Source organism: Taudactylus pleione, unplaced genomic scaffold, assembly GCF_031769625.1.
Source record: "Taudactylus pleione unplaced genomic scaffold, aTauple2 ptg000245l, whole genome shotgun sequence".
NCBI classification, from domain to species: Eukaryota; Metazoa; Chordata; class Amphibia; order Anura; family Myobatrachidae; genus Taudactylus; species Taudactylus pleione.
In genome coordinates this window covers 4,887,656-4,913,544 of record NW_028284647.1, presented here as the reverse complement: position 1 = coordinate 4,913,544, position 25,889 = coordinate 4,887,656, and the positions used below count along the sequence as shown (strand labels likewise).

Here is a 25,889-nt window from a genome sequence, read left to right as displayed (position 1 = left end):
CACGGCGTGATTGGTTCCTTCTATTTGTGCATGCTGGCCTTTTGCCGCATCGCCTACTATAGCGTTCCTTTTGGTGCTCTCGGCTCTGCTGTATGGTCAGCATTCTGTGCTTTCGCGCTATACTGTCTCCTGGTTCTCCAGCTGTATTGCCTAGCCACCAGCAGCTTCCGTGCTGCCATTGGCTCTCAAAGCTACTTCAGCACCTCACCGACTTCTGCTACCGACTCTAAGCCGCACCATCGGCTCTCAAAGCCGCTCCAGCAGCTCACCAACTTCTGCTACCGGCTCTAAGCAGCACCATAAGCTCACAAAGCCACATCTCCAGTACACCAACTTATGTACCGGCTCTCGAGCCACACCATCGGCTCTCAAAGCCTCTCCAGCAGCTCATCAATTTTGCTACCGGCTCTAAGCCGCACCATCGGCTCTCAAAGCCACTCCAGCTGCTCACCACCTTCTGCTACCGGTTCTAAGCCGCACCATCGGCTCTCAAAGCCACTCCAGCTGCTCACCAACTTCTGCTACCAGCTCTAAGCCGCACCATCGGCTCTCAAAGCCGCATCTCCAGTACACCAACTTGTGTACCAGCTCTCAAGCTGCACCATCAGCTCTTTAGCCTCACCATCAGCTTTCAAGCCGCACCATCAGCTCTCAAGCCACGTCTTCGGCTCCTTTGCCGTGCCATTGACTTTTTCCTACCTGTTCCTCTCATCTCCACTGGATCCCATTGGTTTATCGTGCAAACTGCTACTACCCCGCGTATTAAGACCAGGCAGCCATCTAAGTACCGGTGAACATGTTTAGTTCTAAGGGAACAACAGGTGGCTGTTAGTGGCGGAAGACCTTGCTAGACTGGGTTCTAGGGGGCTTGCACGGGGTAACCTTGGCACTCATAACAGCAGCTTTAAGACTGGAGAAAAAATTGCAGTGATTCATAAATTATATTGTTAAAAAACCTAAAACCTGTATATAGTTTACTTCATGCTATGTAGTTTTGAAATGCGGCTGTTTACACTGTGAATTTAGGAGTCTGCAAATGAAACAGCTTTTACGGCGACATTATGGGGCCTATTCATCATCACTTATTTTTTTTACAAAAGCAGGTGAAAATGCACACCATATTATAAGCATATGAATGTTTAAATAAGTAATATTGCTATATTATGTACCAGCAACAACTGTGCAATATTAAAAATGCATTAAGATAACTGTCTAATTTGCATTCTCCTACTAGAACGCTACAAGTTCCGGCAAATGAATGATAATTTGCTATGAAACGCTGATGGCTGGTCTCGTATCTGCTTCCTGACCTTACAGGTTACTGCAAGTAGAAATAAACTACAAGATAATTAGCCTCGGAATAACCCAATAGACTTATTTTTTTTTTTCCTCAGGTCAAATGTTTCAGAGCTAATTCCCTTGCTGCTACCACCAAGGCCTCTTATATGCATAATCCTGCCTAAGTTCCCAACACGTGCTTCATTTGTACCTGACCTCACTTAAACCTTGCGTATTTGCTGCGAGGCACGGACCATTCGGATTTCGACAAGCTTGAGTTACCTTGCAGGCTGCCAGATTCGCTGCCGGAGAAGCACAAGAAGATCAAAATGAACTTCCTTATAGAAAAACTAACAAAAAAAAATAAAAAATTTCTAGGTCTCCACCAATCAGTCGAGGAAGGCGCCATTGCTAATTTGCATAGATCTCTCAAGCAACTAATTAATTGTTTTTTCTTTTATATAACTATCGTACATATCAGTGCTTTGTAGTAATGAACAGAAAGGTGTAACACGATTCTCTCTAAAATGAAAATGTTAATGTGAATTGCAGGGTTGCACTGAACAGCGGATTCTCCATTCAGCCTTACAGTGGGGAGCACTCGTTAAACAAAGCTATTAACTAGTTCGTATTTCTTCATTACATACTACACGAGCCTAAATTCATGGAAAAATCATAGTATTGATGCAAAAGCTTTAGCTTTTCTACAGTAATAGTTACACACTTCTTATTGTAAGATGGCCACACTGCACCTTAATCCATGCATGCCTACCCTCCCGGTTTTCGCGGGAGGCTCCCGATTTTTCAGGTAACCCCCCGCACCCCCGGAAGGGTAGGCATTTCTCCCGCATTCTGCCCACTTCCTAGTGAAGTGGGCAGAATTAGGAGAATACCGAGGCAATCGCGGGTCTCCGTGAAGGGGGCGGGGCTTAAGCTGTGATTCTGCATGAATCACAGCATTTGGCCCCGCCCCCTATGTAAATTGTGCCCAATCGCGGCAATTTTACCGCGAAGGGGGCGGGGCTTAGTGACGCGAATCGTCAAGTCCCGCCCCCGTCGGCCCCCTGCTGCTTCTCTTGCCCGGGCTTCTCCCGGGAAGAGAATATTAAAGGTAGGCAACCCTGCCTTAATCCAGAAATAGACTGTTATTGCACGGTCCCATCTGAATGGGGTCACCTTGTCGCAATAGACAAATGTGCACTGAGAACCTCACTTTTGTTCCAGATATTATATATTACACAGCAATGCTGCAGATTTTGCCACACATATTTCCTAGAGCTGGCTCTCCTTATAGCATGGGTGCAGTAATGTCATAATCAGGAAATAGAGGACCCTTTTTTTCAGTAAAAGGTGGCCTTATTTTTTTTATTTTTTTGTGAAACCAAAACAAATGTACAATAGGGAAAAGAAGGTTTAGATTCAAAAGAGGGATTGTGCCTAAAAAAAAGAGGGACTGTGCCTCAAAAAGATGGACTGTGCCTCAAGAAAGAGAGACTGTGCCTCAAAAAAAGAGACTGTGCCTCAAATAGAGAGATTGTGCCTAAAAAAAAAGAGACTGTGCCTCAAACAGAGAGACTGTGTCTCAAAAAGAGAGTAGCTTTTTCAGCACTATTTTCAGTGACTTTGGCTGGTACAGTCTGCACAACAAAATAAAATAATTGGTTTCTGCCTGATTAATGTAGCCACCGCTCATTAAGGTATAGATGCTATTTATTTATTTTTTACACATGCTTAGCGGACAAATACAAGAACATTTTATTTAGTGTCCAATTTCTAAAACCACAATTGTAAATACATTTACTTTTTTTTTTTTAAATGTTTTATTTTTTTATAATTTTTTTTTTTTTTTTTTTTTTTTAAATTGAAATAATACAAGTTTCAGTTATTCCATTATTCCATGCACAGTAAGCAAAGTTCCTCCAGCTTGGTATTTGCTTCGAAGCCTCATCAACATTAGCACAAATGCCCAATTATCAGCTGACGTACTGGACACATCATAGCCAAAGTCTGCACACCAGCACCTCATGAGGTCATACAAAGCACCACGTCAATATTTTTACCAAAAATACAGTTGTGTCTATAGTACAACGCTATCACAACTGGACAGCTTCACAGCTTATTCTGCAACAAGTGCCATAAATAAAATAGAACAAAACAAAATTGTAACAACATTTTTTTCTTCTCCCCCTATAGATTAATATCCGAGAACAACACAAATTCTGATCTTGTTCAGATGTCCGCGTCACAGACAACTCGCCAAACTATCAGTGGAAGTGCAAATTAAATGATTCCTTCCTTGCAATATAGATCCGACATACTGTACGTCTTGATTCCCAGTCTGTAGCACCTAGTTTCTCACAGGTGGGAGAGACAGGGCGCCTGATAACACAACAGACAGGGTTTACTGCCAGCAGAGTGTTCAGCACAGATGCAATGACATTTCATGTATAGCAAAGACACAGTAACTGGAAAGCAATCAGGCGTAGCCGCTATAAAACCGCTTCCAAATCCTGCATACAGCATCACACAAGAACAAAAAAAAAAACAATTTCAAGTTCAGCGGTAACTTACATTGACTTGGGAAAAGTCCGGGAAGATTTCCAAAGTTTTCATTTACTTTGAGTAAACTTTAAATCCACCCGAAGATGCCGAATTAGCAGAGGGAAATCTAAGAAAACACAAAAACATCACTGAAATGAGTTAGAACGTAATTAAATGAGTTTGGGGTTTATGTATGAAGCAGCGAGAAGTGAACCAGTGGAGAAGTGACCAGTGGAGAAGTGACCAGTGGAGAAGTGACCAGTGGAGAAGTTGCCCATAGCAACCAGTCAGCTTTGAAGCAGCATTTAATAAGTACAGTCTGTAAAATAATAGGTAGGAGCTGATTAGTTGCTGTGGGCAACTTCTCCACTGGTCACTTCTCCACTGGTCACTTCTCCACTGGTCACTTCTCCACGCGTTTCACTGCTTGATACATATTTGAATGTTTGCTTCTAGATAATGTTTCAGATCATGGTGATACAAAGTATGCAAAGCAATCACTCTGTTTTATATTTTCGTTTTTCTTTAACAGAACTTGAAATAAATCAATTGCACCTCTCAATAGTTCTGATATTCTCAGAACAATCTCAATATTTGTCCATTAAAAAGGGTGTAGCTAACTGGAAAAGGGGAGTGGGCATGTAATAAAGACTCTGGCATAGCTTAATTTACCTTGCTTTCCCATTTGGTAATATTGGTTGGTATATAAGCCCCCTTTAATAAACTATAATATAGTTCTATAGTGTACCCCGATTTCAGTATATACCCTGGTGAGAAACCCCTTGTATTGCAAGGAGGGCTGTCCTCCATCAGACCATACGATTGTCCAGCCAGATCTGTTTTTTTTTTTTTTTATTGTCCTGTTTTACGATAATGTATCTTCCGTATAGATAAAACTGTAGCTAATAACGGTCATATCTTAGGGTGACAAATCCCCAAATCTGTCTGGACAATAAAGCAGATCTGCCTAATCCCCTGAAATGCCCGGGAGACCTTCGGTTAGTCGGGAGATCTCCCAGACTCCCCAGAGAGCAGACTATGCTCCTAGATGGTCCACGGGTGGTCCCTGGCCACAAATAGATAGCATCCATCGATGTTTTACAGGCCATGGCCAATAGTTTTATCATCGATGACTGAGGTCCAATGGCGAAAGGATTAACATTTTTTGTTGTGCGTACACGCGGACATTTTCTCATTTTGTCCACAAATGCGCGATCGCAAGCTACTGAGGGTACAACCATTGATGGCTTTCTGTTCCGCCAATGGATGGAAACCCGTTGACTTTTGGTGGGTACGGGTGGCACTGGTCTGCAAAGAGAACTGTGATGTGCTGCGATGGTCCAACATAGTAGGCTTTGACCTGCAAGATTTGTTGATATGAATATGAAGGGTCCAGGAAGCGTTACCATTTTTGTCAACATACACCTCAGCCCACCCCTTGATGACAGGAATGGTGATGTCATAATATGCTTACCTCTTCTTTATATACCAGGCCCCCGCATTTCCCGGAGGCCAGAATGTAAAACTCGTGGCCTGCTAAACATGAAGCGCAGTTCCCGATTTCTAGAGAACGTTACCTGTCTCAAAGTCCAAGGTTACTGTCATGTTTCTCTAAAAATAGCAGCTACCATGTTATACAGCTCTTCTCATGCCTCCCCCTCTCCCTAAACATCACCATTTTTTATAATGTATATCAATATATAATGAATACATGAATAATAGATCGGCAGTTCTAGTTGGTTGGCAGCCTACACCAGAGATGAAATCTATTGGCTTGATTACTTTGTGGTATACGTACCCAATACATAAATCTCATGTTTCCGTATGCAGGGAAATACAGAATTATACGCTGCAGCTAGAACTTCTTATAATATTCAGGAGGATTTATGACTTTAATATTTTAGGCTCTTTAATCTAAAACGTGTGTCTCCAGAACTGAGACAGGCTGATGGCAAAATGTCATAAGGTGGGTGGGGACCCCAAACCCACAAGGCCACCTATCCAAGTGCCCAGGGCCTAGATGGTGGTCTCTGATACACCTGTATGTTGTATCCGACTATTCTCACTAATGCTGGGTACACACTGGAGCGATGTGTATCGGGACATTATGGCGGCTGACGGACGAACATATCGTATCTGCTGTACACTTCAGAACGATATACAGATATGTCCTCTAGCATTTTTGCTGCTTACGTGGCAAATGGCGCCATGCATGGCGCAAGGCGTGCACCCTGTGAGCAGATACACCCACGACTCCATAGGATTGCACGGTGCGATTGCAGTGCGCGCCATAGCGTACCATAGTGTATGCTGTTGGGGGTAATCACATGGTGCAATGCGTGCGCACGTTTGTAGCGTGATCGGCAAGGATGTATAATGAAGGACAGAACGTTCCCTAATCCACTCCTTCATTACCTTGCATGGTGCCGGATGCAATATCGTCTGGTTGGTCGTGCAGTATGGGCGACCTGAAGATATCACTAACCACCACGGGAGCTCGCAGATTGGCCGTACACACTGAACGATCCGGCCGATATGTCCTTCCGATTCGTCCAGAAACTACATATCGGGCAGATATCGCTCCAGTGTGTACCCGGCTTTACTGTAATGCTGCCGGAAGCATGGAATAACCATTATTAATCTGGGTTAAATGTGTATTTCTTACAATGTCATTATTCTTAGTACAATAGCTGCTCCAGGGTGCTCCTCAATTGCTATGATTATTTGCTATCAGTAGATATCAGCTTATGTGTGGCTATTTTTTTGATCTTATCCTTCTGTGCAGTCCCCTATTTCCCCTTTATCCTATAGTATGTTTCCGTTCTTTGTAAGGCGCTGCGGAGCCCTTGTGGCACCATAAAAATAAAGTATACTAATAACATTAATAATAATAATCTGCACCTGTGTGGACTAGCTTTTCTGGTTCACACATGTACAGTGTCCCGGAAGCACAGATTTGGGATTCTTGTTTCACTTTTAACAAAATAAATAATAATTTCAAACAAAAAAACAAACAAAAAAAAGCCATCAATCTATAGTTTTGTTTTAGAATAAAAATACCTATATAAAAATAACTAGACCGTTTTTAGTGGCCTAACCTTGCCATTGCCGTACTGAGGGCCTGATTCAGACTCGCTCGCAAGCGGGTCGATGGCCGGGCAATGTGCACGCGCCGTGTGCACACAGCGCATGTGCGAGCCCTGGAGGGAGCGAGAAATCACTCGCTCCGGGGCTCGCAATAAAACGGGGCGGCTGTCGATGTTGATCGACAGCTCGCCCCGTTTTGTAGGCTGGGAGGGGGGCTGTCTGGCCAAACAGAGGCGTTCCTGAAGGAACGCCTGCCATTGGAGGGCGGCCTTACTGACATCACTCGTGATGTCAGTAGTTGAGCTTCCTGCTCTATTAGAGCAGGAAGCTCACTGGGGCTTGCGGGAACGAGACCCTACCACAACCATCGTGACCATAACCTGGCCGCTCGCAAAAGCTGAGGGTGGTCACCCACAGCTTAGCAAGTGGCCAGGAGGCCGGCTCCAAAAAAAACAAACGCCCTGATTCAGAGCGAGCGCTCTGAATCAGGCCCTGAGTTAACAATAGCGATAAGAGAATCCCTAAATAAGATTCCCCTACTTTGTATCAGCGATATGTATTATCGCATTTTAATAAATAGACACCAGTGAGTGGCTAAAAGAACATCAAACTAAAATACAAAATAACCAATAATGGGAAACAAGTATATACTAATACTGTACTCTTCTTGTACTATTTAAAGTTAATACTATTATTGAAATAAAAATAGCAAAATATTGTTTTTTTTGAGACTTGAACCAGTAGATAAATAATAAAAAATTGGTGTTATTGGCTTTTATTATGCGATACATGTATTTTTATATGGGCGTTTAAATGTATTGTAAACGCACAAACACCTGAACTCCTTTCTTGGAATTTCATTAGGCAAAGCATGGGAGATGATCGTCAATGAAAGCTCTCTCTTGCTGTACAATCCTGGATGGCTGTTTGTACGCTGGACACTCAATTTACTGTACACAAGATAAATAGCCAAATGAGGGCGTCATTTATCAACGTGAAGTATTGTGTGAATGTGACACAGTTGTGTCACCTCATTCAGCACCGTATTAACACTTTCCCAGCAGGAAATTACTAGGTAATATATATTACAGGCACCCGTGGGTTGTGTTGGTGGTGGCGGTGGGGGTGGGGGAGGTTATTTGTTCATCTTATTCGCACCTTCTGCTGGTTCCTCCGCGCAGCGGCTGCAGGTTTACTGATTAATGCCCGGTTCATACAATAACTGCATCATGCAGGACCAGAAAACATGTTGTGTATTAAGCATGGGAAATAACCTCTGCAACGTTGATGTCGGCTATCTCATAGTGAAAACAAATAGCGCAGACCAGTGTGTAAGAATGAAATTGATGTGCACTTAGATCAGTTATAAGTCATAAGATGTTTAGGAGGATTGGGAATACTGTATGAAACAGAAAGACTTCCACACAACAGACATCCATCGTTAGCTTCCTAAATAAACATCTAAATCCCTCAGACATCTCCCCGGCTCGGGGAGACTTTTACCATGCTCCTGTCCTCATTCTAAATCATATTTAAACATGAATGGATTTTTCAGGGAGATTGTTTGGAATCTTAAATGCAGATGGATCCTTGGAATTATATATATATATATATATATATATATATATATATATTATATATATACAGTATATCTGTTATCAGTTCTTGACTATATGATCTAGAGACTTGCCAACATCTGAGCAGCCTTACTAGACGTAGAGGCCCCTTGTCAAGACTGTACGGTGACAGAAATCTCTGGCTTTGAAGCTAGTTCATGAATTCCATTTCACCGCATTCCTGCAACTTCATTTATATCTGTCGCTCACACAGTAGAAGAAGAGAAGAGTCCAGGTTAGGGGGCAGCATTAATCTGATTGATAACCCAGGGGATAGGGATGTAATAAATGGGTGTACACAGGTGCAGTAAACTCCCAGGACAGGTATTACGGTCCACATAATCGCTAGGGGTCCAGGCGTCACTTGGAGACCACTTTACGCAGCTCTAATGTGGATTATAACAAGCCTGGAGTGCTGCACCTTTCGCTGTTGTACAAACCCTGTTGTGAGGGCATCCGGCTAAGTATATTTCGTAATGGGAGTGCCGGACCTAGTAGTATTTATACACACACACATATATATATATACATATTGTGACAAAATCACTGGAAAGGCTGCCGAGGGGAGGTAAACATGCCCCAGGTTTTTCGCCTCTGTCTGGTACTGCCGTTTGAGATGAAAATTCAGAATGATTATGGATCATGCTCCTTTGAAATGGATGTCTGAGAATAAAGAGAACAGTGGGAGAATAACAGGATGGTTCTTGGCATTGCAAAATTGTATGTGACAATAACACGATAAAAAATTTTGACCCAATTTTCATCTCAATTTTCAGAGCTTTCTCTCTCCTATAACTACCCTGTCCTGTCTGATCAGGCCGCCTGGTTACAGATCAGATGAAACACATTAGCATTAGACCTGGCAACTCCAGGCACCAAATATATTGTATTCTCAAGTGACCCAAAATTTAAACAAGTCACATCAGACAGACTAACATATCTCCTTTCTCTAGTATCCTCCCAGGCCTTTAACCCTGACGCCCCTGCCCATAGTGACTATGGAGCTTATTCAGAGGCGGCCGTACGGTCTACGACCGCACGGCCGCCTCAATGTTTTGCCAGTGCGCATGCGCACGAGGGAGCCGGCTCCCTCGTGCGCATGCGTGAGACTGGCTACGACCGACAGCGCTGGTTGTAGCGGGTCTCTTTCCAAAGGGGGCGAGCTGTCGATGTTGATTGACAGCTCGCCCCGTTTGGAAGGCGGGCCGGGGGGGTGGCAGCCCAAACGGAGGCGTTCCTATGGGAACGCCTGCCGTTTGGGGGAGCCCCACTGACATCACTAGTGATGTCAGTGGAGAGCTTCCGGCTCAGACAGAGCCAGAAGCTCTCCGGGGCTTACGACAAGTGAGACCCTACCCTAGGGTCTCGTCGTAAGCCCCGATGGTCGCGATGGTCTCTGACCATCGCGACCATCACCCGAGCGGTCGTTAGAGCTGTGGGTGTTAACCCACAGCCTAACGTCCACAACAGAGGCGGGCGGTCAGGATGCAAGTGGCCGCCCAGTTTCTGAGCGACCGCTTGCATCCTCCGACCGCCTCTGAATGAGGCCCTATGTATCAAACTGCATTTGCAAAGACCTCAGATTTTCTGCATTTTTTTGGTCCCAGGACTTAAAGCAGGAATTTAATCAATTGCAAAATGCCCCAGAGGTCTGATCCTGAGTAGCACGCAAAGCCATTGCACGTGTGGAAGTCTGCGGCACCTGGACTTACTAACTTTTGCTAATGTGAGTATCTACACGGCTTTTTTGTGTATAGTTACACCGCCCACTGGTTTTCTGTCAGCAGCTGCAACCAACAGTACTGAGACTTACGCCTACCCTACACTGGGTGCAAGAGACCCGCCTGAAACACACATGCCTTAGCCATACAGAACTCATAATAGCACAGAACTCTGCCAATACGCCAACGACACGCCTATTAGTCGTCAACCAAGACACGCTCATTTCACAGATGGAGAGAACCGGCCGCGCATACAGCCTCCGTAGAGGCGCGTGTGCATGTCTATGCATGGTGCTGCGCATGCGCGGTTTGATAAAAGTCGCTTGTGTGTTAAATTTCATTGCACCCAATCAGATCCTGTCCTTTCTTTTGTACTTATGGGTAAATAAAAAGCATACATATGATTAGATGATGCACTGTGAGCGAATTTCAAATATTTAACTATAATAAGTTGTATTAAGCTGTATATTTACTAAATCTTCTAAAACGGACAAGTGGTGATGTTGTCCATAGCAACCAATCAGATTCTGTGTATCATTTTCTAGAATGCAATACAAATCTACCCATACAGTTACGCCTCAGTAGTCCCCCCTCCCCCCCCCCCAACCACTAGCTAGGTAGTCTCTGTATATGGCCGGAAGCAATATCTTATATAAACATTTATTAAACTCACAAATACCTCAATTTATTCAGAAATGGGAGTTTTATTCTTAGGGGAAAAAAAAGTAATAACATAATTTTAAGGAAACAATAGATTCTTGGTTACAGTATATTCATTCAAAATTGCCCTACATGTGTTAGGTAAACGGGAGAGAGTAACAAGTACTGCAGGTCATCACTGCTGCCTATTGCGACGAGACATTGTAACCCTGCCCATATAATGAATATTTTCCTTAGAACATGTTAAGAATATATCAACTCTTCCAGGGTAACATATTAGGGCCCAATGGCTTTTGATTGCGCTCCGAGTTCTCTTTCCCTTACATTTCTATACATGTATGACCAAAGCAAACCAGCCGCATCCCTGTACCTGCCCCTCTCTCTCCGATTGTCACTCCTATAAGCGTAGGAAAACTTCTGATTACATTTACACTATAAATGGGCTACTACTGTGTATTTCCTCTCCATTTTTCTCAAGTTCGGTGGGCAGAAGGGGAAAGGAATGGCGCACAATCTTTGGTCAAATACATATTTCCTAATTCAGAATAAAAAGATCTTCAGACTAAACTTCATATACATAGATGGCCATGGAGAGACCGTGCACCCACCAGCCAGGGGCATATCTGGGGGAGGGGCAGGGGGGGGGGTGATCAGTGCGATCTCTCCGCCCTGCACATCATGGAGGCAGAGCAGCCTCACTGGACCCAGAGCAGCCCAGCACACAGCAGCGCAGCACACAGCAGCCCAGCACACAGCAGCGCAGCACACAGCAACGCAGCACACAACAGCCCAGCACACAGCAGCGCAGCACACAGCAACGCAGCACACAGCAGCCCAGCACACAGCAGCGCAGCACACAGCAACGCAGCACACAACAGCCCAGCACACAGCAGCGCAGCACACAACAGCCCAGCACACAGCAGCCCAGCACACAGCAGCCCAGCACACAGCAGCCCAGCACACAGCAGCGCAGCACACAACAGCCCAGCACACAGCAGCGCAGCACACAGCAGCGCAGCACACAGCAGCCCAGCACACAGCAGCGCAGCACACAGCAGCGCAGCACACAGCAGCCCAGCACACAGCAGCCCAGCACACAGCAGTGCAGCACACAGCAGCCCAGCACACAGCAGTGCAGCACACAGCAGCCCAGCACACAGCAGCGCAGCACACAGCAGCGCAGCACACAGGAGCCCAGCACACAGCAGCGCAGCACACAGGAGCCCAGCACACAGCAGCGTGTGCTGGCCTGGAGAGAGAGAGGCTGCTGCCGCTGACAGGTAGGAAGAAGGGGGAGGCGGAGCATGGGTAATTAGTACCTGCTCCCCCCCACTCTCAGTGCCCCTGTGTATATATACGGTATATGTGTGTGTGTATAAATATAATATCAGATGGAAAGAAGAACATTATTCCCTTCCTATAGTTTCAAAACCTATCCAGCCTCTCTGGGCCCTTGTACGTTAAGGGGGTACGGCCAATCCAGCTGTGGATATGCCCCATCATGCTATAACCCCGTAGTTCTGATACCATTCGATGTAAATACACTCGAGAGCTTGTATAAGCTGGAGAGAATATAAGCACCTGTTTTTTTTATGGGAGCAAAACGGACAGTGATTGGTTGTTGTGTTCCAGTTGCAGATTGGTTTGCTGGGTTGCTAGGGAGTAGTCTAGCCAATAAGATAGTTCTTAGTAGGCGGGTATTGTAGGTGATATATAGTTGCTGGTAGAGGAGTGACCGTCCTCTTTCCAGTTTTGTGAAAGACGAATGGTTGTTAGAATTTGTGATGTTTTTGATGGATTTGTTGGAAATTCAATTTTGTTTACTTCCAACATGGGAGGAACGATAGGCGGAAGGCTGTGCTTCTCGGCAGCTAACATATTGCACAACAGGGCTTAATTAGAGTTTCCCCAACGGCGAGTTGGTCACTACCTCAAAGGGGGGGACCAGGTCACAATCTCATGGAGGGACCAGTACTGGGCCATTTAGGGGGAACTGGTTCTACCGAAGTCGGTTATGCGCAGGGGGTGGGATTTCCATCCCCAGCGGTTATTTAATCATGTATTCATAGAGCTTGGCTGAGGTGCACTGCCTTTCACCACCATTGCTAATAGGTTAAGCAATATTCAGTAATTCAATCAATAATTCAGATTAATACATTTGGCTGAGACCTCTCTTTTTGCAAATTGACTCAGTTGTCTGTATCGTTATTTCATATAGTTCAGAAAGGTGAATAGTAATTGATAAACATTTAGTCTTGTCTGTGTTTTCATTTAATTAATCAAGTAAATTAAGTGGGAGGAATAAAACCTATAGGTGACTTATGGTGCACCTGGGATCACTTGTTCCTTGGACTCAGATCTCATAGGCAAATAAGAGCCACGGAAAAAGAGGCAGGTGGGTGGGAGGGAGAGAACTAAGTGGCGGTTGGCAGAGAGCAGCGAGCCTAGTGTATGACGAGGAGTGTATACAGTAATGGAGCCTCTCGAAAATCGGGTGCCGCTCCCGACCTCCCGGGAAGGCAGGCAAGTCTCCCGGCAGCTGCCGACTCCTCCTGACCCCCACCGCAATTACAAGAAGCTCCCCGGCAGCGGGGGGCCTGTGACGCGATTCACACAGAATCGTGTCATTTTGGCCCCGCCTCCTGCTTCACACTGCCTGTAATATCGGCAGTGTGTAGCGGGGGCGGGGCCAAAATGACATGATCGCGTGGCTCCGCCCGCAAGGGGCAGCCAGATAGTCGGCAAGCATGAGCTAAAGGGACACATAAGAGAGAGCACACTAGGAGCTGGAGCCCAGAGACTGGATGAGCAGAGAGCAGAACTAGGTTTTATGCAGGCATCGGTGCAACTGCAGCAAGTTAGTCCGTATTTTTAAAGCAGCAATAATTTAAAAGGCAAAACCAACCTAGATAAAAATGCAAACACGGAATAGATAAAATCATAATGCTACTTATCTGAGCAGATATACAGGAGACTGCAGAATGCCTAGTAATACATACACTGGATCAGGGTATCAATCAATGCATTCTGCCAATGAGATGTCATCAGGGGTATAAAGTCTTACTGACAACATCTCATTGTCAGAGACAATTAAGAGGCATTTGGAGTCTCCTGTATATCTGCTACATTTTGATTTTGGCCACGTATGGCGCCCCGATAATTAGGTATCTACCTTGCAGCAGGGGTTACTGAACACCAAAGCAATTCCTCATTGTTCCCGTGCAGGGACTGTTGCTCCGAAAAGCAGCTGTCCCCGCTATTAGTAGCGCAGCTGTGTTACTTACCTGTCCCCTATCGCCGCTTCTACGTATGTGTGACCTGAGCCAGGGAGGCAGTGAGGAGGCGGTGGAGAATCCGCTCGGATCCCTCTTCGCATCCCCGGAACTCCTTCCCAAAGGAAGGATCGGGGCTACGCGAACAAGCGCCACTTGAAGATGGCGCTTGTTCTCTCAAGCAAACTCTGAAAACTTTCAGTTTTCGGAGTTTGCTGAATATCAGGGGGTCCTATTCGGTCCCCTGTTGATGAATGGCCCGGTAGCCTAAATATGCGGAAACCAGCATTTCCGCATGGTTAACGGGCCATTTATCATATGATGAATAGGCCCCGGTATCTGTTATACTTGGTACACTTTGATTTCCTGGTTTCCTTTTCTTTAAGGCCATCTATTGGATATCTGGAAATATTTTTATCTGATGTCTCAAGAATTATCGTGGTTCAGATAAGCAGATTTATTTTTATTATGGGGCAACACATATTATTCGATCGTTAATTTAGTTCACACTGGTGTCTTTTGGATTTTCTGCACTGAGAGGCACGTATTTGCATTTGTTTTCTCTCGTATATATGACTATTCTTGCTAGTACAGATGTGTCCTCTTGCATCTTTACCGATTGCGCTACAAATGTGCGCACGCATCGCACCATGCGGTTACCCGCAGCAACATACGCTACGATACACTGTGGCGCACACTGCGATCGTGCCATGCAATCCTATGGACTCACGGGTGCGAACGCAGCATGCGTATCCGCTCGTGTGGCGAGATTTGTCACGTACGCAGCAAACATGCGAGAAGACACATCTGTACTTCAGAGAAACTAAAGCAATTATCCCTTCAACCTGGGCAAGATTGCTTTAGAAGCCTTTTCTAGAGTTTCTAACTCATAAATCATTGCTGAATAACATATTCAAAATTGGACCACAGACACCCCCCCAAAAACGGATTTCAAAATGGCGGTCTTGCTGAATTTTATAATATTTTATGTTTATGTTCGAATAATTTTTCATTATTTTTTGTGTGTGTATTATTACTTATAATTTGTGTTTTCCATTTGTTTCAGACTGAATTTTGCCTTTAAGAACGGCGACCTCAGAATTGTGCCTGATTTGTAAGGAAAAATTGGCCAGTGGGCAAGAGGTAGTTAAAATTTTGCTAAAAGTAGCAGATGGTATAAATGAAGCCAGCCGCAGCCACGGAACCGATGTTGTTCCAGTTGCTGGGATAAGTGTTCATGTTGCATGTCGGAAAACATTTACAGATAAAAAGCAAAAAATAAAACGACAGACAAGAGGTGAAGCAATAGCATTGAAGGCCCAGGTTTTAGTGCCACCCACTGCTTGTTTTGTGATACTTTTTTGGACTTGTCTTCACCAAACATCAACCTAAATGAGAGCATGTGAAAGTAAGAACTCCAGAGCAAATAAGTGCTGTGAAAGCCGCCTTGGTGAATGGTCATTTAAGGTAAGAGGCCGTTTGGAGTATTATCATGGCGATCTTTGTGCTACTGATTGCATATACCATCACAACCTTGAATAATCAGAAGTGACGTCAAGTGGAAAAAACGTTCCTCATGAATACTCTTCCTCCAACAAGTCTTGGAAGAAAGGACGACCAAATAATGAAGAAGGACATCATGCATTCCTTCGGAGCTATACTTACTTCGAAGAAAATGATCAACAATTGCCGATTGGAGATGGAAGAATACTTTCAAGGGAATCAGAGCTGTGCCTACAAATGTTGGCACATGAAGTAGAAAACTTTTAAAGCATTATGGAGAGAATATTATAATTTCGGGTGACAGTGGGAAGGCAGATGTGGTAACTCTACGAGAGATAGCCAATTACATTCTTCGAAGTTACTGTATCACCAAAAGTTGAAAGAATGTGATATTGAGATGGAGAAGATTTGCTTACAGTAACAGAAGCTGCAGTAATCAGCAGTGCCATATTAAGGTTCATGTGGGCCTGGAGCTGAAATTTATGAAGGGCCTATTGAGTGTCGCTCAGTGCCGGCCCGAGACCAATTTTTTAGGTAAGCAAATTTTATTTCAGTGCCCCCAGGGGTACTGGTGCACTTGCCAGAGACACGCAACCAAAAAAGATAAGGGGGAGTGGTCTTGTTAGAAAAGCCGTACACATACCTAAAGCATGTTCATATATACAGTGGTTGAAGTGGGAATTTTGAACTGGGGGAATGGAAAATTTAAGGTCGTACTTATGCGCCGGAAAAAAGGGATGCGGCGACTAAAAAGGACACGCCCCCTCTTCATCAGTGTAGTGTACTACACTGTGGTACCTCTTATACACATTTAGCCACACAATAGTAGTGTTATAACACATTAGGCCATGATGCAGTAGTAGTGCCCCTTATACACTGTAATGCCACTTACACATTCTAGTATAATGTGTAAAGGTGCGTACACACTAGACGATATGCTCCCTGAGCGATATCGTGTAGTGTGTCCCCGGCAGGGTGTGATCAGTGTCGTTCATGACATTGAGCACACCCGCTGAACGATATCATTAACGATATCGTTCAGCGCCGGGCTCTCTCCCCCATTCCCCAACATGCAGCAACCTGACAAGGTCGTCAGATTGTGCTGCATGTTCAGGCGATGGACAATGTCAGAAACGACCAGCAGAAGTGCGCATCGCCGGTCGTTTCCGACATAAAAGTGCACGATTTGTAGACGATTACTGAGCGATTGCACGATTACGATGTCGTAATCGTGCAGTCGCTCAGTAATATCGCCCAGTGTGTACCCACCATAAGGCACCGCATTTCTGTGTGGCAGTATTGCTACTGTATGTTGCCATATGTGATAAATGTTATACGTTGTCATATGTGTTTGTTATAGATGGTAATGCTGCTGATTCAGCAAGGCTTCGTAAACAAGCATTACCATCTATAACAAACATATATGACAACATATAACATATCACATATGGCAACATGCAGTAGCAATAATTAGCCGGTGACTGCAGGGGAAGGGCATGGGGAGCCATATGTGGCCACAGGATCGCCCCTTTCCCGTCACTGGTTGAAACAGTCTCCATGTTTTTAAGTAGTTAATTAATTGGCTGTGTTGGAATTACTAGCAGGTATATGGGGTGTTTTTGTAAATAGTCAGCAGCGTGACCAAGACTGCGAGGCATAACCTGGCCTTCAGCCAAACAGTTAAAGCCCAGTCTGCTGTGATTTGTTTGTGCCAGTCCGTGCAATACAAATCAGCAACCAAAGACCCAGAGTGTGCACTATATATATATATATATATATATATATATATATATATATATATAACCACCAGCAGGAAAAAAAAAAAACATGCACACTTAATTCCATGACAGTGTAAAAGTCTATATAGAAAATCACGTAGAAGACCTTATGCATATCCAAATTTGGCTTTCTCGGAATCCAAATAATTAGAGAGTAGCATACCACCTTATTATTCAAAAGTGACTTGTAGCAGCCATATTCAACAAATTAATGCAGGAATCATGTCATAATAACAGGAAGTAAACTTATAGTAATCTTCGCCTGATGACCCATAGCATAAATGTGACTGCAGTTGGATATATACAGTATAAATATATATATATATATATATATATATATATATATATTATACAGTGTAAATATATATTATATATATATATATATATAAAATGCATGCTATATACTTTACACACATGAATGTATATTATATACACACATGTATAAAACATTTACATATATATATACATATTCATACTTATAAATATATTGACATACACACGCATAGGTATATATATATATATATATATATATATATATATACAAGTGCCAAACATTACACCCACCTCTCGTTATGCAGACATTTTTTTTGCTTTGCTGAGTTTTCTCTGACAGCTAGTAGCATTGCCCACCTGCAGTTGCCTACAGAGGTGGTGATGGTTGAATGGGCGTGGCTTCGGAAGACCTTGGCGGCGGAGCTTCTGGCAATACAGGTTGGAATGGAGAGTTTAATATGAATCAGGGCGGAGCTTAGCGCAACTCAGGACGGGCGCTCAGTTGGCCCGGAGGCGGAGTTTCAGACTGCCCAGGGGCGGAGTTTGGCCGACCAGGGGGCGGATCTTCAAGAAAGCCCGATGGTAGGCGGGGCTTCAGGCAGCGGGGGTGGAATGGGCAATAATTCTGGTGGCCAGTTAGTAGTATAATGGATGAGGCTTCAGATTCAGAATGCTGCGATGGTGACAGAAAAATTGTTTTTCTTTCCCTGTCTGCAGTCTGAGTCTTGTGGGCCTATTTACATGGGAAGGCTTGGAGCTGAAGCTCCACCCGCCCCATTGTTAATCCGGCCCTGCCTGGGTCCATCCTGGGTCCAACCCTGGTAGCTACCTGGGTTGGATTGCAGGGTCACTTGACCCAGGTTATTTTTCAGGGACTGTTTTACACTGAGCTGCGACCCGGGTAAACCCAGCAAAAACCCAGGTTTTTGCTCTGGTGTAAAAGGGGTATAAGGCTGTCTCATCACCCAACCTCATCATTGCATGTTGGCAAATTCCTGGCTGCTGACAGGGCTAGTTAGACCCCAGAATGCTCCGTATATCAATTTATCAATTTGCAGTCTCCCGCCCCATTGTTAATCCGGCCCTGCTACCGGTGTTGGTGCAGCGTCTTCTGTGGGCCACCTCCTTCGTCGTTGGAGAGCCACTGTAGCCATCAAAAACAATTAAAACTTTTTTCATACAGTATGTAAACATGACCACTTTCTTCGTTAAAGTCACTTGGAGATGGATACACATCTACTCTAGAAGAGTCGAGGGACTTGACATCACTTCTGATTACCAGGGCCGGATTAACAATGGGGCGGGTGGAGCTTCAGCTCCAAGCCTTCCCATGTAAATAGGCCCACAAGACTCAGACTGCAGACAGGGAAAGAAAAACAATTTTTCTGTCACCATCGCAGCATTCTGAATCTGAAGCCTCATCCATTATACTACTAACTGGCCACCAGAATTATTGCCCATTCCACCCCCGCTGCCTGAAGCCCCGCCTACCATCGGGCTTTCTTGAAGATCCGCCCCCTGGTCGGCCAAACTCCGCCCCTGGGCAGTCTGAAACTCCGCCTCCGGGCCAACTGAGCGCCCGTCCTGAGTTGCGCTAAGCTCCGCCCTGATTCATATTAAACTCTCCATTCCAACCTGTATTGCCAGAAGCTCCGCCGCCAAGGTCTTCCGAAGCCACGCCCATTCAACCATCACCACCTCTGTAGGCAACTGCAGGTGGGCAATGCTACTAGCTGTCAGAGAAAACTCAGCAAAGCAAAAAAAATGTCTGCATAACGAGAGGTGGGTGTAATGTTTGGCACTTGTATATATATATATATATATATATATATATATACCTATGCGTGTGTATGTCAATATATTTATAAGTATGAATATGTGTATATATATGTAAATGTTTTATACATGTGTGTATATAATATACATTCATGTGTGTAAAGTATATAGCATGCATTTTATATATATATATATATATATAATATATATTTACACTGTATAATATATATATATATATATATATATATATATATATATATATATATATATATTTATACTGTATATATCCAACTGCAGTCACATTTATGCTATGGGTCATCAGGCGAAGATTACTATAAGTTTACTTCCTGTTATTATGACATGATTCCTGCATTAATTTGTTGAATATGGCTGCTACAAGTCACTTTTGAATAATAAGGTGGTATGCTACTCTCTAATTATTTGGATTCCGAGAAAGCCAAATTTGGATATGCATAAGGTCTTCTACGTGATTTTCTATGTAGACTTTTACACTGTCATGGAATTAAGTGTGCATGTTTTTTTTTTTTTTTCCTGCTGGTGGTTATATATATATATATATATATATATATATATATATATATATAGTGCACACTCTGGGTCTTTGGTTGCTGATTTGTATTGCACGGACTGGCACAAACAAATCACAGCAGACTGGGCTTTAACTGTTTGGCTGAAGGCCAGGTTATGCCTCGCAGTCTTGGTCACGCTGCTGACTATTTACAAAAACACCCCATATACCTGCTAGTAATTCCAACACAGCCAATTAATTAACTACTTAAAAACATGGAGACTGTTTCAACCAGTGACGGGAAAGGGGCGATCCTGTGGCCACATATGGCTCCCCATGCCCTTCCCCTGCAGTCACCGGCTAATTATTGCTACTGCATGTTGCCATATGTGATATGTTATATGTTGTCATATATGTTTGTTATAGATGGTAATGCTTGTTTACGAAGCCTTGCTGAATCAGCAGCATTACCATCTATAACAAACACATATGACAACGTATAACATTTATCACATATGGCAACATACAGTAACAATACTGCCACACAGAAATGCGGTGCCTTATGGTGGGTACACACTGGGCGATATTACTGAGCGACTGCACGATTACGACATCGTAATCGTGCAATCGCTCAGTAATCGTCTACAAATCGTGCACTTTTATGTCGGAAACGACCGGCGATGCGCACTTCTGCTGGTCGTTTCTAACATTGTCCATCGCCTGAACATGCAGCACAATCTGACGACCTTGTCAGGTTGCTGCATGTTGGGGAATGGGGGAGAGAGCCCGGCGCTGAACGATATCGTTAATGATATCGTTCAGCGGGTGTGCTCAATGTCATGAACGACACTGATCACACCCTGCCGGGGACACACTACACGATATCGCTCAGGGAGCATATCGTCTAGTGTGTACGCACCTTTACACATTATACTAGAATGTGTAAGTGGCATTACAGTGTATAAGGGGCACTACTACTGCATCATGGCCTAATGTGTTATAACACTACTATTGTGTGGCTAAATGTGTATAAGAGGTACCACAGTGTAGTACACTACACTGATGAAGAGGGGGCGTGTCCTTTTTAGTCGCCGCATCCCTTTTTTCCGGCGCATAAGTACGACCTTAAATTTTCCATTCCCCCAGTTCAAAATTCCCACTTCAACCACTGTATATATGAACATGCTTTAGGTATGTGTACGGCTTTTCTAACAAGACCACTCCCCCTTATCTTTTTTGGTTGCGTGTCTCTGGCAAGTGCACCAGTACCCCTGGGGGCACTGAAATAAAATTTGCTTACCTAAAAAATTGGTCTCGGGCCGGCACTGAGTGACACTCAATAGGCCCTTCATAAATTTCAGCTCCAGGCCCACATGAACCTTAATATGGCACTGACCGGTAGGAATGTTCATTTCAGCCTGTGCATGAAGTTTGTCGGCAAGAAGGAACACTTCTTGGCTAATGAAAACAACCAGCAAGCAATGTTTTCCCTCATAGGTGAGATGTTGAAGAAGCACGGGTGTATTGTGCACAACGCACATGGGGGATGCTGATGTGGATAATATTCACCATCAGTACAACAGTAATAGGGAAATACACCGATTTGCTGATTCTGCTTCTGTACCATGCCAAGGACAGTGGTTTCAGCTTGTACTATCACAGTGACATAAGTTGGGGACCATCTCCCAATCCTGTGGACGATATGACATCCTCTTCATTCAATCATTGTTGGGTGGTGACGTCTGTAAGTTGCTCCTGTTTCTGCATGCCTCCACGGTCTGTGAAACCACACGCAGAATTTTTTTTCGATTGGGACAAACTGACAAAGGTGACTGAGCTCCGTTGCAAATATATTTTTGTTTTGACTTTTGCCAACATTTGGATACTGAGGCCGCTCATTGCAGGGCTTCTACTGTATGACTGCAAGTCATTGGAATCCACAAACGCATTATGGACCTGATTCAGGGCCGCTCGCTGCTGGCGAGCGTTCGCTCTGAATCAGGGCGTTTTTTTTTTTTTCACCAGGCCCACAGCTTTTGCAAGCGGCATGGAGCCCGTCGCGATTATCGCGACCATCAGGCTTGCGAGGAGACCCTGTGGTAGGGTCTCAGCTCTCGCAAGCCCGAGTGGACTCCCTGCTCTAATAGAGCAGGAAGTCCACTACTGACATCACTTGTGATGTCAGTAGGGCTGCCCACAAATGCCAGGCGTTGCTATGGGAATACCTGTGTTTGTGCAGCCACCACCCCCCTCCCCGCCTACAAAACGGGGCGAGCTGTCAATCAACATCGACAGCCCCCCCCTCATCTTGTAGCGAGACCCGCAGCGATGGACGGGTCTTGCTCATGCGCACGCCGGAGACCGCGCATGCGCAGTGGGGGACCATCGACACGCTTGCGAGAGCTGTGCGCTTGCGAGCGGGTCTGAATCAGGCCCTATGTCATCGAATGGTAGTGGAAAAGGCAGCTGCAGTTACATCATTTGTTACACCCGAGAGATTGCCACCTACCAATTCGTCCACTAAGTAGCACAGGCACTTTCGCACATACCGTCAACTAAGAATGTGGAAGTCTGCGGCAGAGAGGATCAAGGCAGAAGGGTGGGGCTGGTATGTAAAGGATCATTTCTACTACCCTGTGCTCTGTCAAATGCCACCAGCTCCGGATTATCTACTCCACATGATTCGCTGTTCCTGCAAGACGAAACGTGCTACTTCGCGATGCGGATGCAAGCGTAATGGTTTGTCCTGTTCAAAAGCTGGTGGCGAGCGCCAATTCAGTGGTTGTGATATCAACCACCCCACAGCCGACAGTGAATATGGTAACAGTGATGAAGACGATAAATTACAGGTTGTCTATTACTAAGTTGACTCCGGTAAGTAACAGAACATTGAAGTAATTGTTATTTCCTTGATTTTTAATTCGGCAAATAATGTCTAACAGCTTAATGACATGAGAAATGGTTGTGTTGTAGTATATTGTTAAAAAATAGTTTTATTTGAAACATTGTTACATGTACTGAAGATAAAAGCATCATCTCTCTCTAGAAAGCGTAAATTAGCTTATTTTTGCCTTTAGTAGGAAACAGCCAGAATGCCATTTTGAAATCCGTCCATGGGGGGTTCCTGTGGTCCGATTTTGTATTTTTGTATATGTTACCCAGCAATGATTCCTGAGCTTTTTAAAACACCTCTGAAGCCATTTTCCCAGGTCTGAATGCAAATAGCCTGGACTATAATGGCAGTGTTTGCAATTCTTGAATATATATACATAGCCGTAACTAGACTTTTTGGTGCCCTGTGCCAGAAAGAGCATTGGCGCCCCCCTCATTTTTCAAAGGGACATAATGCACCCAAAAGAGAGCCATGGCTTCATGGGGAAGGGCCAGGGAAGAGATAGGAGAGGCCAGGAGATGCTGGGGATGAAATAAGAGGAAGCTACAAGCAAGAATAATAATATACAGAAATTTGACAGGCCCAAACAGCGCCCCCTGACCTGTGGTGCCCTGTGCGATGGCACCGGCCGCACTACTCTAGCTACGGCCCTGTATATATTAGGGGTGAGCGGGTTCGGATTTCTGAAATCCGAACCCCCCCGAGCCCCCCCGATCCGAGTCCGATCCGAATCAGGCTCGACTTTTCCCGCCTGACTCGGATCTGAAATCGAGGCAAAACGTCATCATCCCGCCTTCCGAGTCTCGCGGGTTTTGGATCCTATATAAGGTACCCACGTCGGCGCCATTTTCTCACTCGGCTGTGGACAGTGAAGAGGGAGGGTGGGAGTTAGGGCTGTGTAGTGTAGTGTAGTGTAGTGCTGCTGTTGTCCACTACTTCAAAGTCCATAGGGGCTGGCTGTGTTGTGCTGTGCTGCTGTTGTCCACTACTTCAAAGTCCATAGGGGCTGGCTGTGTTGTGCTGTGCTGCTGTTGTTAATAGGGGCTGTGTCCACTACTTCAAAGTCCATAGGGGCTGGCTGGACTGTGTTGTGCAGTCAGTTCTCCATAGGGGCTGTGTCCACTCCAAAGTCCTGTGCAGTGTCCCAGTCCTAAAGGAGTGCTGCAGTGTTGTCCAGGGGGTGCTCTGTCCATCAGGGGTGCTCCCCCCAAGTGCTAAAAAAATAATATATTTTCTGTGTTTGTGAATTGTGTGCGCAGTAGCCGCACGTGCATCAACAAAGTAGTGCCAAGCGTGCGCCTGTGTCATAAGTAAAGGGCCGGCTGGCTTGACCGTTAAGGGTGCTGTAACCCCCGAAAGTACACTCCAGTCCAAACCAAAAAAAAAATTATTTTCTGTGTTTGTGAATTGTGTGCGCAGTAGCCGCACGTGCATCAACAAAGTAGTGCCAAGCGTGCGCCTGTGTCATAAGTAAAGGGCCGGCTGGCTTGACCGTTAAGGGTGCTGTAACCCCCGAAAGTACACTCCAGTCCAAACCAAAAAAAAAATTATTTTCTGTGTTTGTGAATTGTGTGCGCAGTAGCCGCACGTGCATCAACAAAGTAGTGCCAAGCGTGCGCCTGTGTCATAAGTAAAGGGCCGGCTGGCTTGACCGTTAAGGGTGCTGTAACCCCTGAAAGTACACTCCAGTCCAAACCAAAAAAAAAATTATTTTCTGTGTTTGTGAATTGTGTGCGCAGTAGCCGCACGTGCTTCAACAAAGTAGTGCCAAGCGTGCGCCTGTGTCATAAGTAAAGGGCCGGCTGGCTTGACCGTTAAAGGGTGCTGTAACCCCCGAAAGTACACTCCAGTCCAAACCAAAAAAAAAATTATTTTCTGTGTTTGTGAATTGTGTGCGCAGTAGCCGCACGTGCATCAACAAAGTAGTGCCAAGCGTGCGCCTGTGTCATAAGTAAAGGGCCGGCTGGCTTGACCGTTAAGGGTGCTGTAACCCCCGAAAGTACACTCCAGTCCAAACCAAAAAAAAAATTATTTTCTGTGTTTGTGAATTGTGTGCGCAGTAGCCGCACGTGCATCAACAAAGTAGTGCCAAGCGTGCGCCTGTGTCATAAGTAAAGGGCCGGCTGGCTTGACAATTAAAGGGTGCTGTAACCCCCAAAGTACACTCCAGTCCAAACCAAAAAAAAAATTATTTTCTGTGTTTGTGAATTGTGTGCGCAGTAGCCGCACGTGCATCAACAAAGTAGTGCCAAGAGTGCGCCTGTGTCATAAGGGCCGGCTGGCTTGACCGTTAAAGGGTGCTGTAACCCCCAAAGTACACTCCAGTCCAAACCAAAAAAAAAATTATTTTCTGTGTTTAGCCGCACGTATATATCAAATCGATATAACATAAATGGAGGACCAAACTTTCTCCGATAAAAATAAAATAGAGAAAGATCAAGAACCACTTCCTCCTAGTGCTGAAGCTGCTGCCACTAGTCATGACATAGACGATAACATGCCATCAACGTCGTCTGCCAAGGCCGATGCCCAATGTCATAGTAGAGGGCACATACAATCCCAAATGGCAAAGTTCAGGAAAATGACCTTGAAAAAGACATTTAAATCAGCTGAAGAGAAACGTAAACTTGCCAATATGCCATTTACGACACGGAGTGGCAAGGAACGGCTAAGGTCGATCCCTAGTATGTTCATGACTAGTGGTTCAGCTTCACATGACGATGGAAGCCCTCCTCCCACTAAAAAAATCAAAAGAGTTAAGCTGGCAAAAGCACAGCGAAGAACTGTGCTTTCTAAGAAGATATCACAAATCCCCAAGGAGAGTCCAAGTGTGGTGGTGGTTGCGATGCCTGACCTTCCCAGCACTGGACGGGAAGAGGTGGCTCTTTCCACCATTTGCACGCCCCCTGCAAGTGCTGAAAGGAGCACCCACAGTCCACTTGCTGATATGCAAATTGAAGAT

At 44.9% G+C, this 25,889-nt stretch overlaps 2 long non-coding RNA genes across 2 annotated transcripts in view; both read right to left on the bottom strand.

Moving 5' to 3' along the window:
• Window positions 1–3,924, bottom strand: part of LOC148516618 (uncharacterized) — a 271,696-nt gene extending 267,772 nt beyond the window's left edge. Inside the window, exon 1 of the long non-coding RNA XR_015879404.1 lies at window positions 3,850–3,924. This is a non-coding gene — a long non-coding RNA (uncharacterized LOC148516618). The remainder of the gene's footprint in view (window positions 1–3,849) is intronic.
• LOC148516617 (uncharacterized) overlaps window positions 3,917–25,889 on the bottom strand; it is a 515,680-nt gene continuing 493,707 nt past the window's right edge. Inside the window, exon 3 of the long non-coding RNA XR_015879403.1 lies at window positions 3,917–3,946. This is a non-coding gene — a long non-coding RNA (uncharacterized LOC148516617). The remainder of the gene's footprint in view (window positions 3,947–25,889) is intronic.